Below are 16,369 nucleotides of genomic sequence, written 5' to 3' on the forward strand. Positions count from 1 at the left end.
AGAATAGCTTAAAGCTTAGATTATGTCTTACTCTGTAGCGCTGCTTTCAGACATAAAAATGCAGCAAGGACAATAACAATTTTGATGTGCTGTGTTATACTTCTCTTGGTTAATTTAACAATTTCTTGAATACCTGTCACAAGGATCTTTAATTTGCTTAGCTTTGGAGAACCCTGCTTTCATTCATGTAAAGAGTAATAGTCTGGTCTGTGAAAGAAATGGAAAGGCTGAAAGGATTTTTTTTTCACCTGTGGCATTCTCTTGCTTCCAGAAATTTGACATCATAGATGCATGCATGTAAGGTTGTTAGTGTGTGTGTGTGTGTGTGTGTGTGTGTGTGTGTGTGTGTGTGTGTGTGTGTGTATGTATGTGTGCATGCATGTGCACGTGCACATATGCTTGTGTGTGCATTTTATCTTTAAAATCTTAATAAAAATACATGGTAACATGAAACATCCCAGCAGTCAATATAAATAATATTATTTTAAGTAATCTTAAAAAGCTTATACTTAAAAATAACCAGCTAAAATTAGTAATGTCTTTACCCTGCAGATTAACAGTGCTGCATATTAATTTATCTCACTATCTCTTAGTGGCCCACAGAAGTGCTATCCTTAGCAATCATGGTGTGGCTTGTCAATTTATGTACTAAATGAATAAATATGCACAATACGATATGGGAATAACACCTTGTTTACCTTTTTATTAGATTTAGTTTTCAACATGGGATATAAATATTTTAATCAATTAATTTGATTATTCTTTGGCGATCATGTATCAAACGTGAATAATTTTTACTTATCAGATGAAACACTGTGATTTTTCTCATATTGTAACAAAGAAATAAAATCAAATGGCACAATAGTTCATCTTACTATCAAGCCATGGTTCTTTTTTGATAGTTTACTTGCATTAGTGGTATTGTTGACCCTTTATGTACTTAGCACTCAAAAAAATAAATCTGTAAGTCAATGCGTAACACTGGCATATATTTTATACTTTAATATGAATAGTTAATACTGCTCTTAAGTTTTTATATAACTTCATGTTTCATTTCATTCAGCAAATGTTTGATCCTGAAATGTTACACTACATTAGACAACCGATAAAAGGATCCAACTTGATTAGATGGGGCTGTGAGTATCCTAATTAGACTGTATAAATGCATTGGACATATGCTTTATCTTAATGTTTGCAAGTTATTTGATAAATATACATTGCTTCTTAATATAGACTTTGCCACAGAGAAAATGATAGTGAATTAATTTCCATACAATAGTCATGGTATGAGTTATTATGATTTAATAAATAAATAAATAAAAATGTAAGCGTACCCATTCACTGTGGTCTCACTTTGAATTGCCACTATCTAGTTAAGGGCTAACTATATTAAAGCAGGTCTTAAAATATGAGCTTGTATAATTTCAAATACAATCTCTTCTGTAATGCATTTTTCCCATAAAAATGTTTCCTTATAGAGGTGAAAATGAGTAGGAAATAAGGAGCCAATGTCATGTTAGATACATTTCACTGGAGAATATTAAAATATGTAGGAATCAAAGCCAGAAAACATACAAGTAATTTTTAGACTATAGAAGAACAAAATCTCTGGCTGTTTAACTAAAAGCACAGAATTCTATTTTGCATTTAACAAGAATTAATTTATTTTTTTTCCTTTGTAAGCATTAATCAATAAAGTCTTTACAGTGTCATGGTTGAATAAAGGCCAATTCAAAATGCTTTTTGTCTCAGAAGTTGCTGTTTCTATCAGAAATAACCAGATAAGTCTTAGATTGATAGAAACAATAATTTACACACACACACGTATGTATATATATATATATATATATATATATATATATATATATATATATATATATATATATATATGTATGCATGTATATGGTCTATATTATAACAGCAAACACTTGTAATAGCGGACGCTGCATAACTGAACCATAAAAATTGAAACGGCAAAAATGCCGAACACACGGAACAGTGATTTTTTTTTTCCTAGGCGAAAAAATTTGCTGCTCTGTAACAAAAAAAAAAAAAACAAAACAAACAAAAAAAAAAAAAAAACAAACCAACACAAGATAAAGTGGGGGGCTTCACCCCCCCACACCCACCCTACTTAAATATACCAAGTCCGAGATCGCACCACAGTGGAGGAAATGGCAAAGTTCCAAAAACAGCCCAGTGATTTTTTTTTTTCCCTGGGAAGAAATTGCTATTTCGTGTGTTTGGGATTTTGCGGTTTCAATTTAAAATGGTCGATCAAACAGCGTTCACGATTTTAAGTGTTCGCTGATTAATAGGGAACCTATATATGTATAAATATATATATATATATATATATTTATATATATATATATATGTATATGTATATATAAAATTTATTTCTTTATTATATATTTATTTTACATTTGTTGACTGGATTTCTCCAGCTGAGCTGGTAACTCTTTTTCAGTGTAGGTCCAGTGAGAAAAGCTCCAACAATTATGTATACATTGTAGCAGTTATATAACAATTCAACAATTTGGAAAAAAGTTCGAGGTAACAGTTGTAGGGGACATTAATAATGTTTGAAATATAATTTATATTGTGTATAGACAAATATTAAGATGAGTTTTTGCATAAAAAGAGTTTAAAATACAGGCAGGTTAACTACAGACAAAGCAGTACAGGTTTAAACTTGGGTTTACCCATAACAAATTGATTATAAACCTTGATTTAGAAAATAGGATAGTGGAGGCAATGCAGCATAGTTGGGAAGTGTTGGTTAAAGGAGTTTCAGTAATAAGAAGTTTATAAGGGTGACATGAGAGTAGAAGTAAGTTTAAATTGAGAAGGAGAAGTGTGATTATGTAAGTAGGGGAGAAGATTGAGAAATAGTAAGCGTTTAGTTTTTTTTAGGATTCAGTATAAGCTGGTTATTGGATAGCCAGGTTTCAACTGAGTTGAAGGAAGACTGGATAAGTGAGAGAAGTTCAGTAGGGGTGTCAGCAATAGAGATAACTGTGGAGCCATCAGCATATTGTACGTGATGACTGAGGGCAAGATGTATAGAGTAGGTTAGTATAGATATTGAAAAGTAAAGGGCCAAGAATAGAACCCTGAGGAACTCCAGTTTTAACAGGCTGAGGGGGTGAGAGGGCAGAGAGCCATTTTACAGATTGTTGCCGATCAGAGAGGAAGCTAGAAAACCATTCTATAGTTTTGTTAGAGAAATCAAGGTTATTCAGATTGCTTAGAAGGAGAGACTGGGAGACCATGTCAAAAGCTTGGGGATCCATGAGATTCTTGACATAGCTATAGAATTATTATGATGACATGATCGAGAAATCATGATGCTTTGCCAGAGATGGCCTGCACCTGTTGCCTTTAGGATTCCGGATACTGGCTAAGGCTCTTGCCATCCCTATAGTGCCTTTTTTAGGCAAGGTTCAAATGACAAATTCACCACCATAACAGGCACAAGAAAGCAAAATCTGAGGGTAATGCTACTCAGTGCTAGAAGTCTAAACCTCAAAATACACTCACTCGAGGCACTCCTTAAAATGGAGAACATCGACATCTGTGCAGTGACAGAGACCTGGTTCAAGGCTCTAGAGAGCACCCCTGCATAACCAGGCTATAATTCATACCACACCTTTCAGCCACCTAACCTGGACTGACACACTAAAGATGTGTCCATATTCATTAAGGATATCCACACCTCCAGGCTAGTTGCTCAGCATAATGCATCCAAGATTATCCAAGTGCAACTAACTCTGGGCAAGACCACAATCCAAATTGTAGCTTGCTACAGATACCCCACCATGCCCCAGGATTCCCACTCCTCATTTCTTGATACACTGGAAAATATTAGGGTACAAGCTAACACCCTAATAATGGGTGAATTCAACTACCCCACCATTAACTGGGAAAACTACTCATGTACCAACTCTTGTGCTCAACGTTTTCTGGAATTCATAAATTCCACCGCCTTGGATCAACTTATCCACACCCCCTCCAGGGGCAGCAATATCCTAGACCTGGTCATTACCAACATAGGCAGCCGGTGTTCCATACCAGAGGTCAATTCCTCATTGGTCAGCTCTGACCACAAGCTAATCATCCTAGACATCCACATACCACCCCCCACCCCTCATTAGTGAAACCACCGTAAAAAAAATGTCTCCAAAGCCAACTTCATGCTTCATAAGACAGAAGTGGCAAACTTTACGACACCCATGCTGATGGACAATAGAGGTACGACTGCTGAATCCTATGCAAATGCACTTTATAAGAACTTACACGAGTGCATGGATCATGCAATCCCTAACAGAACTGAGATGCTATCTTCCAAAAAAAGGAAGCCAATCTGGTAGTCCCCTACCATAAATAAATTCTACAACAGAAGAAAGAAACGGTTGCAAAAAAGAGTAAAATCCCATGATTGGAGGAACTCCCTGATCAGTAAGAAGCTACAATCCCTCATAAAATCCTCCAAAGCTGGTTACGAAAACAAAATCACCACTGATTCTAAAGACAACCACAAATAATTCTATAGCTATGTCAAGAATCTCAATGGCAACATTCAGATCTGCTCTGAGTTACAGCACAATGCCACTAAATATACAGAACCAACTGTTATTGCCAACATCCTGGCAGATAGGTTCAGTGCTAACTTTACCCCTCTCTCACCCCCTAAAAGGCCCATCTCTATATCGGAAGAATGCAAAGTTCCTGTAATCACGGCTGCACAGGTAAAAAACAAACTCTCCAAAGCCAAGAACACAAGTTCTACATGAACTACAGAGTGAACTGGCACCCCACCTAAGTACCATGTTCAGTAATAGCCTCACCTCAGGCTTTGTGCCCACTGAATGGCACACAGCAGCAGTTATCGCACTCCACAAAGGGAGAACCACCACAGACCAGGGGAACTACCGCCCCATTAGCCTGATGAGCCTGGTCTGCAAGGCAATGGAACATATCATCATGGAACATATAAACAATGGCATTGGTAATTTCCAAACTCTGGAACCTATGCAGTTCAGGTTTGTAAAAGACAGATCATGTCTTCTAAACTTGATAGACTTCTTTGAAGTGGTCACCAAAGCTGTAGATGAGGGTAAGCTGGTTCACACAGCCTATCTAGATCTCACCAAGGCTTTCAACACCATCCCCCACTCTGGAATTATAGATAAACTCACTAAACTAGGTATAAATCCCTATGTCACAAGAGGGTTTGCCAACTGGCTCATTGACAGAACCCACACTGTGAAAGTAGCAGACTCTAAATCCAACTTAAGACCAGTGACAAGTGGAGTACCATAGGGTTCAATCTTGTATCCTCTCCTGTTTGGTATCTACTTCCCTGAAGTACAGGCTAACACAGAAGGTCTTTGGCTGACAAAGTTCGCTGATGACTGCAAACTAGGAGCCATAATCAAAACTTCTAATGATGTGGACATCCTACAAAAGAGCCTCACTGAGACAGATGCCTGGTTTCAAAGCGATGGCCTCAAGCTCAATGCCAAAAAGTGCATTGCCATCCCTTTTGGTAAAAACTCTGTACCCATGAACTACCACATAGGCAGTAATCTACTTAACACTGAAAACATGATAAGAGACCTTTGGACAAAGGTGGACAGTAGTCTTTCCTTTGATAATCACATCGCCATAGTAGTCAGGAAATCCTTCTACATGGCACACCTCATCACAAAAGGTTTCTCATCCAGGAAAAAAGAGGTCATTGTTCCCCTCTACTCATCACTCATTAGACCCATTATAGAGTACAAAGCCCCTTTTGGTATGCACCTCACAAGACTTCTTCAACAACTGGAAAGGCTGCAGAAATACCTCACAAAGAGGATTACCAGCCTCAAACAGATGCCCTAGACAGACTATTTAAAAAACTCCAGCTTTACTCCGTCACATATCGCCTACTCATAGGCGATCTTTGCCTAACATACAAAGCTATGTCAAACTTAGAGCTGTTGGACATGCTCCACTTAAACAAATCCCAATCCCCCCGAGCTACACGCTCTAGGGACCTAAACCTTGTCACCACAATAAACAGAACATGCTGGAGGGACAGACTCCTGTCCCAGAGACTTCCCATACTCTGGAACAAACTAGCTATCTATATCAAACAAAGCTCCTCATTAGCACTCTTCAAGAAAAATCTTGATGATTGGATGGAAGATAAGAAATTCACCCTGGGGGATCACTTCTGTGGCTCTGCTCGACAGGGGCATAGGAAAATAATTTCCTTGGGTGGCGAAAGCCAGGGTACTATTTGGCTATGCTTATAGAGGCCCTAGAGCCAATAGCCTAGTACCTACCTATGAAACTATGAACCTATGATAGCTCAAGGAATAAGCAGGAGACCAGTTTGTTGTTGTCTCTTGCTTCAGGGATAGAGTTGATGAAGGATAGGAGGGCAGTGGTAGTGCTGTGTTTTGGGCAAAAACCATGTTGTGTGGGGGTAAATAGATTTTCAAGTAAAAGGTGTTGCATGACCTGCTTGTGAATGCATTTCTCCAGGATTTTTGAGATGGGTGAAAGGATGGCTATAGGTCTGAAGATGGCAATTTCAGTGGAGTTACCTCCTTTATGTAGGGGTCTAGTATAGAAATCTTTCCATATAGAACAAGCTTTAGATTCAGTAATAAAATGGTTTATGAGGATAGATACAGGGAGAGCCAGAGATTTAGCTGCTACTTGAAGGAAGTAGGGTGGAATATTGTCAGCTGATGGAGAACAGGGTTTTAGCTTGCTGATTAGAAATTTCATGTAGCAGGTAGTTACAGGTCTGAGGGAAAAAGAATTGCTGGAGTTAGATGAGAGTGAAGGAGTAGGAGAGGTAATAGTGTTGCTATTTGGACTGTTAGAGGGTAGCATCTTTTTGATAGATTCAATGAAGTGTTAATTAAAGATAGCTGTAGTTTCTTGTGGTGTTTTAGTAGGGCAGGAGTTTGGAGAAGAGGGGTTGTCAGGGTGGAGAATTTGATTAATTGCATTCCGAAACTTAAAGGGATTTGACTGTTGAGCAGTTGGTGGGTTATAATGGAATTCTTTTTTGTCCTTATTGATTTGTTTTTTTGTCTGGTTTCTAAGTTCTTTGTATTTTTGTAGGTTGATGGGTAGTTTGGATTTTACCAATATTTTCCACATTCTATCCCTATTATTCATTAAGTTGCGAGTAGCTTTGGTTAAACATGGTGATATTTTGGCTTTTATACATGCAGTGCAGATTGGTGCTAGTGAGGTAAGGATATTTAAGAAAGTAGAGTTATATATAAGTACTGCCTAATCTAAAGGCATTTGGTTCAGAAAAGCCCAGTTGATTTTGGAGAGGTGGTCATTGACAGTTTCAGGGTGGAAGTTAGTTAGCTTGTGACATGTAATGTATCGGTGTGGGTTAGGCATATGAGGAGTAAATTGGAGAACTTTTATGGGTGAGTGATCACTTAGGGAGTCTGGTAGAGTTGTGGGGTTGTGATATTTTAGTGGGTCAAAGACTAATATCCAATTAATTATGGAACCTGAAGTATGAGATTTGTTGACATGGGTAGGAGTGGAGATTAGTTGAGTGAGGCCATGCAAGTTAATTGGTTTGGTAGAGTTAGATGAGCATACAGATAACCAGTTTATCACCAAGGAGGAGGATTTCATTATGGATGTGCTGAGAGAGGTAGGAGAGAAAAGCTTCAAGTATGTGGATGTTGTCCCCAGGTGGAATGTATATAGCTAATATGGTGACTGTATTATAGTTGTTCAGTTTAAGGTTGGCAATCAGGACTTCAACAGGAGAGAAGGATGGGATTTGTTTGTCTAGGAGTGAAAGGGTAAGGAGATTGGAGTAGGCAAGGGCACCTCCACCACCTTTTTTCTTTTGCCGATCGAGTTGAAATACATTATACCCTGGAGGAAGACTATCTTTATCAGGAACATGAGGCTTTAGCCAGGTTTCTGTGAGGGTGATAATGTCAGGAGAGTGGAGAGCTAGCCAAGCATGATATTCACTGACTTTATTTAGTATACTTCTAGTATTCTTTGAGTAGAAAGATAAATGTTTTTTGGGAGGGATAGGTTTTCCTGAGCATGGGGAAGTAGGATGGTTTGTTGGTGAGAAAGGGCCTGGGCCAGGATTTGGATGGGTATCGCCTGATAGCAGTAGGGTTTTTGATAGGTTGTAGCTGTGTAAGTGTGAAGGGTAGTAGTATGGGTATTTAAGTTTATTTTTTGGGTAGAAAATGGGGGTAGGGTGAAGTTTAATTTTGTGGAGTACATAATTTGGGAGTAGACTGGTAGAGTAGTAAATGAAACAGTGCAGTGGGAGAGTGGAGATTTTAATAGGTGAATAGCTTTGGGGCAGGTGTTTGTGAGTTAGTTGGATTTCAAAGGAGTTCAGAGAGAAGAGGAGTAGTAGGGAAGGGAGATGGTGGGATGTGTAGATTTTGTGAGTCATGTTAGTGAGGTGTAAAGCAGATAGAAAAGAGAGAGAGAAAAAATAAAAAAGCAACAGTAAGGTATAGCAGGATAAAGATTAATAGGGTATGGGAAGGGGGAAGCTAATAGCAGTATGTGGGCAGTCCCTACTCTGAGCTATTGTGATAAAGGTGGAGGTTGTCAGGTGGTGCTGTTGGAGGTGGAGTTAATTATGTGCATGTCAAGATGAGGATGGCGTATGATTTGTTTGTGGAGAGGTGGGGTGGGGTCAGTGGGAGGGGCAATTGTTTGCAAAATGGAGTAGGGCTGCATTTTAGGTATCCAGTAATCTGAGAGATTATCAGTAAGAAAACCAGGTAAGTCATGTGGAGGGAGTTTGTATTGAAGTCACAAAGCCCTAAGTGGAGAAGAAGCAAAGCAGGTCAGTTGTATAGCCAGAAATGGCAGATAAAATCTCAAAGAGGAGACTATGTGGGAAGGAAAGCAATGTGCGAGTTTTTAGGAGGGAAAAAACAAGGACTAGGTTTGAGCCGGAACACTCTGAGATGGTAAAGTTAGATTGGAGGTAATGCAATCGGTAGGCAAATGAGAAAAAAAAAATAGGGGCAGGAGAGAAAGCTATGCTGAGGAGTGAAAACAAAAGCTGAAAAGTAATAGATGAAGTGAGGAGGAGGAGGAAGGGGGGGCAGGGTGAAGGTTCCAGTGGCAAGGGGGTAACCAAGACTTTACAATATAGTCAAGCAAGTATATAAGCAGTATAAAAAAAGGCAGGGGATAAGCACCTTAGCACATACAGGGATTAACTCAGGCAGTTGATGTGTGCCTTTTCCTTCTTGAGTGTGCAGGGTATTGACTGTTGAGCAGGGACCACAAAGCTTAAATGACAATGGAGTTAGGGTTATTGGTCACCCGGGAAATGTTGCAGGCAGCAGTCCCTGAAAGAGAATAAAGGGGAGAAGGACTGTAAGTAGAGGGATAAGGATAATTAGCAGAGACAGCCTGGAAGTGGTTAGGAAAGAGACGACAAGTAGAGGACAACGAGAAAAGTGAGTAGTTGGTATACAGTATGAGAGAAGCAAAAGGAAGAGGATAAGAGAGCAGGAAGGATGTACTCAGTGCACTAACAGTAACTGTGAAAGACAGTATATATAAATCACTATCTATCACTAACTAGAAAAAAAACAGCAGATTTAAAAACAAAGCCAGGTGTGCTACTATATAACTATACAGTATATATAAAAAAAACTTATTAATATACAAAAAAATGCTAGCTAACACTAACTAATAGAAACTTTGGGCAAACATTAGAAAACAAATACAATGCTAGGTATAGACAGTTGTTACGTGCATGACCAGTTATTTTCAGGGTAGAAAAAAGCAAATACAGATTTAACAGCCAAATGCGTACATCAACAACTGCAGGGAACTACGGTGTGCAAAATTAGAGGTTGAGGTTAATTAAAACAAAAACAGGCAAGGTTTAGACTAAATGAAAGGAAAAAGAACAAACAACATGACACATTGTACAGTTAGTCCTCTAATCAGATTACTTTACAAACTAGCACTCAAATCAGATAGCTTTACAAACTATTGCCCCTACACAAAACTACAGTGCAGTAAAAACAACGATCTGGGGTGAGAGCTAACAAGGTGCATATGTCTGGCAGAAAGCTGTACTGTGATGGATATCTGAAACAGACACACTGTAGTATGTATCTGACAAGGACTCAGAACAATTTAAGGTTCAGAAGGCCTGAAATTGCAACTGATATTAGCGTACCGATAGCTTTATTCGGGTCTATATTAGAACATCAAAGTTTCAGAACTTCGAATGTTCTAATAAAACGCTGAAAATAGCAAAGCTGCAGAGAACCAAATTTTTTCCCTGGGAAAAAATTTGGTTGTCCGTTTCTGTTGCTTCACTATTTTCAGTGCTGTGGTGCAACGTTACGGGTCAGGTCAGGTAAGTGTGCGATTGTGTGGACATGAGGGTAAGGGAAGGTTAGGTGAGTTAGGGTTAGGGCACGGGTCAGGTAAGTGTGCAATTGCGTGGATGTAAGGGTTAGGGTGGGGTAAGTGAGTTAGGGTTAGGGTGCGGGTGAGGTGAGTATGCGATAGTGATGGACCTTAGGGTTAAGGTTTGGGTTAAGGTAAGTGGATAGTTAGGGGTGTATGTACAGTTTAGTGTAGGGTTAGATGTAAGATTTTAGGTGTATGTGTGTGGATTGCTGTTTGTTTGGTGTGCTTGTGTTGTGTGTATGTGTTTCGGAACAGCAAATTTTTTTCCCTAGGAAAAAATTTGCGGTTCTGAATGTTCGATGTTGTCAGCGTTCACTGAATTGAGTTTGATATTAGAACATTCAAAATTCTGAAACTTCAATGTTCTAATATAGACCCCTTTATTCTGATTAATTCTGAGGCCATTCAGACTACAAATTGCGTAAATGGTTTGGTATGCAAGTGATTGCTGTCCAAACAGCTGAAAACCAGAAAAAAAATAAAATGAGGAAGTCGATCCTCAACCAAATTCGCGCAAGGTTAAGATCATGTGTCTAGGCTAAAGTGAGCTCGTCTAAGAAGTAGGAGCCAGTTAAATTAGAGATGCTATACTCTACATAAGAATTATGGGAGACAGCACACGTTTTATTCTGAGTACACACGTCTGTGGAGTGGTAAAAGCTATGTAATGCAGTACACTACTGACCAGAGGGAAAAACAGTAGTATGTGTAAAGTAGAGATGCTACACTCTAACACAAGCGCCATGAAACACAGCACAGCACACGTTTTAATTTAAGTTCACGCATCTGAGGAGTGGTAAAAGCTATGTAATGCAGTATGCTACTGACCAGAGGGAAAAACAGAAGTATGAGTAGGTGGAGGTTCAAGCCAACAACTGGTTGATTTCAAATGCAACAAAAACAGTGTATCGAACAAGTTTAGCAATAAGTAGTCAAGGTTTAGGCAAAACAGATGACTACAGTTCAGGTAGTAAGGCAGTAAGTAAATGGTTGTACTGACCTGAAATACAATGTAAATAAAACAGCAGCTTAAGAACAGGTACACAGTTTGCAGGGCTTTCCGTTGCCACCAGTAACCAGGGAGGAAGAGTGTAGTAGAGAAAGGCACCAAAACCCTAAAGAAGGAGAATTTATATGCCACAAGGCATCATGAGAGGGGGAGGGTACAAGAATAACTAGGTGCTTGATGGTGAGGGTACGGGAATAACTACGGGCTAGAGGGGGATGTTGACTCTGGTTTCACCATAGGTATCAAGTAATCTGAGAGACTATCAGTAAGAAAAGCAGATAAGTCTTGTGGGGGGAGTTTGATTTGAAGTCACAAAGCCCTAAGTGGAGAAGAAGCAAAAGGGTCAGATGTATAGCCAGAAATGGCAGATAAAACCTCAAAGTGGAGACTATGTGGGAAGGCAAGCAATGTGCAAGTTTGTAAGAGGGAAAAAGCAAGGAGTAGGTATGAGCAGGAACACTCTGAAATGGTAACGTTAGATGGCTGATAATGCAGTCGAAAGGCAAATGTGAAAAAAATAGGGGCAAGAGAGAAAGCTATAGTAAGGAGTGAAGACAAAAACTGAGAAGTAATAGCTGAAGTGAGGAGGAGGGAGGGGGGCAGGGTGAAGGTTCCAGTGGCAAGGGGGTAGCCAAGACTTTACACTATAATCAAGCAAGTACAAAATCAGTATAAAAAAAAGGCAGGGGATAACTGCCTTAGCACATACAATGATTAACTCAAGCAGTTGATGTGCGCCTTTTCCTTCTGTAGCTTGCAGGGTACTGACTGTTGAGTGGGACCACGTAGCTTAAATGGTAGTGGAGTTAGGGTTATTGGTCACCTGGGAGATGTTGCAGGCAGCAGTCCAGTGATTAACTTAGGCAGTTGATGTGCGCCTTGTTCTTTATAACTTGCAGGGTCTTGACTGTTGAGCGGGGACCACATAGCTTAAATGGTTGTGGCACTAGGGTTACTGGTCAGCCAGGAGATTTTGCAGGCAACAGTCCCTGAAATACAATGTAAAAAAACAGATAGATTGACATAGCTAGATAGATATAATACATGATGGTACCAGAGATCAATGCCTAAATAGTGCTAAAGGTTCGAGGGCTCATATGGCAAAGGCCCAACATGGCAGTTTTTGCTGAGAAAGCTTGCCTCTCTTAACTCATCTATTTTGTAATTTTCTGTTTCCATAGATAAATCAAACTCTTTTGTGTATCCATACTCCTGTAACAAAGCCACTTTTGATTAACTCTCCTACATCTAGCAAAATTCCAGTTTTATTTAGTAAACAAATTATAAAACAAATCTGTATTTATCAGTAATCTTATTTGGATTAAGTACTGATAACTTTGAAAACCACTTCAGCAACTTACATCTCAGTTTTCTTGGGAAATAAGGACTGCTTGCCAAGTTCGACTTTTGACTTCCCACTCTTTGCTTCTTACTTTATTATAACTCTTCTAAACTGTGAATGCTGCACCATCCAAATGTTTACTTTTGTTATCATGTACCTACTTTTTTGTAAGCCAGTTATTTTGGTAATTTACTCCTGCTGCCCCCCCCCCCAAGATTATCCATGAAAAATTATTTTGCTCCCTCATTATAAAACTTCTTCTTATGTTGTGCTGTTCTGAACAACTTATACCTGTTTAAGAATTTAAATGAGAAGACATACAAAACTATATACAATGCTTCAGGTATGACACTGAGAATTGTCTACAAAGAGAAAAAGAACGTATTATTTCTAAAGTAACACATTTTCCTGTGCATCAAGTTATTCTGCTGTCCTTTCTTGATGATCAGTTTTATAGCTGGCTTTACAATTATATTTATTATTTATTTATTGACACAGGTGCCTTTTTTCTGTGAAGGCTCAGGGAAAAGGCCTAAGGTATCGTATTTAATGCAATCAATGTTTACAATAAATTTTAAAATGCAGTTTCAGTGAATACATAATAGTCAGTATAATAAAATATGTATTGAGATTTGCAAACATTAAATTTGCAAGCCTTGTACTGAGACTCTAAAGACAGAAGAGTACAAGATTGGTAAGAGAAACTGAAGAAATTCAATACAGTGAGTTATTAGAGGAGATAAGCAAGTTTGAGTGTTAACAAAGAAGTATTGAAGGAAAAGTAATTTGGTTGTGCTAATTAGAAGTAAATATAGTAGTTTAAGAAGTACAGTGAAGTGAGATATTTGAAGAAAATAAGCATGCTAAATGATTTAATGTTTTAAAGTGAGATAATATAAAGGCGGTGAAGGGTGTAAAAGAGCTATGTTCCAGATGAGGATCAGAGAAAAAACCAGGAGGCAGAGAGGAAGTATTTTAGTATTGGTCTCAAAAGAAGAAGGGTGTGTGATAGACCTGAATTATATACAAAGTTTGTTCCAAGGTATAGGTACACTATTGGACTAGAGACAAATAACATAATATGGTTAAAGTTACATCACTTTCAATATCTGGTTATACAATTTTTAATATTTGTTGTTCTTAATTATCCCATGCTGGAAAAGTACTCCTTTCTTAGGATTTTGCTATCCAAATGCATTATTCCCTGAGGATTTTGTTTTGGACAGCTACTATGTTTTGTACTGATATTCCAATTTTCCAAGGATAACATTTGCATTTTAACAATATTTTGTTATCAGTAGAGATTAAATGGCTAGTTTTTTGTAAGAATGATATTAATCTTCCAAAATATTTTCATATCAGTATATTTAAAATGTCTATGTGATCTCCAAAGTAAAACATTAAAACATTTCCTTTTAGACTTTCAAAAATGTGCCAATTAAACTTTTGAAGATGTACCCCAGCACTGAACTCTGTGTTTCTGCAGTGAAGACAATTTTTTTATTTGAATGAACTCAGTTTGCTCAAGTAATGTTAAACATTGATATCTCAGGCACCTGAATGCCAGTCCCACACTTCACTTAAAAAATTGGCATCACTGTGAAGAAAACATCTCATGTAATGAACTTGAACATCTGCTGGAAGCCTTAACTGATGACATGGTCTTTTAATTATTTCTATTTTTTATAAAATTGGGAGTGGCTAATCTCCAACATGGTGGTTGTTTAAAGAGAGACATTCTGGCCAGACAGCCACAAAATAATAATTAAAGGTAAATTGATGACCCATAATTATATAAGTATGCTATAAACTTTACCTTGGATAGTGCAAAAGTAATAAAAGGGCATAAAAAGTTGCTCTTTGAGGAACCATTAAAGTGTTCCTATGTTCTCTGATGTGGCGAAAGATACACATTTTCTAGTTGTGGCAAAAAAACAACTTTTATGGAGAAATTGAAAGAAATGTAATAGGTGCCTATGATGAAGAAATTAATCTAGAAATAGCCCTGAAACCTGTTTAGACAAAATCTGCATCACAGAGAAAAAAATGCTGTCTTTAATGCTAAGCAGGCCAGTCTGACAAATCTTGCAGTGAGAACTTACATATAATTTTATACTTAGCTGGAGTTACAGATGCTTATTTAATGCAGTGTTTTATGAATGACAATGTGGACAACTAGACCTCCCCATGAGCTGGATTTTCTTAATAACTAGATGCAGATAAGCCATGTCCTCTGCAAGTTAAGTGATTGCATGACAAAAGCCTGATTTTGTAAGTTTCCCAGGAAGTAAGACTAATGAATGGACCAAGGTAAAACATGCAAATAGTTTTGATCTTCTTGACTGTATTTATTTTCAAATGGGAATGTATTTATCCCCAAGGAGGAGAGAACTGAAAAGCTACAGCAGTATCAGTATTCAGTCAACTGGCTGCTTTTCCCAACCACAGGACTACCCAGTAAAAAAGTCTAGAAATAGCAGATGAGCAAAGTCAAACAATGAATGGGAACATAGTTCTATGGCATATATTAACACCCCTCAGAAAATCTTCCAACCTAGACAACAAGTACAGGCTGGAGTATTTGAGAGCAATGACTGACTTTTATGGCACTATTTGCACCCCCCACTGCCTGTGGATGATTATCAGCCCTCTCCATAGTTAATCATCTCATTCAAACCCCATCATTGTGGTGAGGAACAACCAGGATGGTAATTCAGGCAGCCATCAGGGGTGGTTCAAGTTTTTTTACTTGGTTTCCCATCTTTAAGCGCACACACACACACACACACACACACACACACACACACACACACACACACACACACACACACACACACACACACACACACACAGACACACACACAAAAGCATACTCACATACACAGTGAAGTGTAGGGGGAGATTGTGCAATAAGATGACAGTTAAGGACATTCCCTTCACTTCCATAAGGGGCATTCTCTCCAAGTATCCATTACCCCCACCAAGTGAGCCACAATCAGTAAGCTTTCTGGTCTCCATCTGGAAGTTACCTCTATTCATTCTTCCCTCATATGTGCATTAACTCCAACCTCCACATGGAAGAGACAAGTGGGATACGTCCCTTCACTCCTCTTCCTCCATGTCTCACTCCACCAGTGTTGGATCCACTAATGGAACCTTGGTTTTTTGGGTCATCGTCAGGAACACATATCCACTGTGCCACAGAGTGAGGCAGATATGTGATAAATGACTTAAATCAGGTACAGGGAGTCCAAAGGAAACAGGAAGATCCAAAGTTGTTTCTTCCATCCATGGTCAACTGAAGGGTTATGAGATCCATATGGATCCGATCTGGCAGGTTTTAGACATTGGTATCCAAGGCTTAGGCTCCTACCCCTTCCCATAATCCTCCTTAGTCACTACAGTACCTCAGATCTGATTTACTGCTTAACTAATTTCCTCCAATGGAGCTCTGGAAATTTGCACTGTAAATTCCAATGGACAGATACTAAGCTTTTTGATAGAATTGAATTATGTCCACATAGCCCTCCTCACACTCGAGAATATAGACATCA

Source organism: Protopterus annectens, chromosome 1.part1 (genome assembly GCF_019279795.1).
Source record: "Protopterus annectens isolate FY-2018-M chromosome 1.part1, PAN1.0, whole genome shotgun sequence".
NCBI classification, from domain to species: Eukaryota; Metazoa; Chordata; order Ceratodontiformes; family Protopteridae; genus Protopterus; species Protopterus annectens.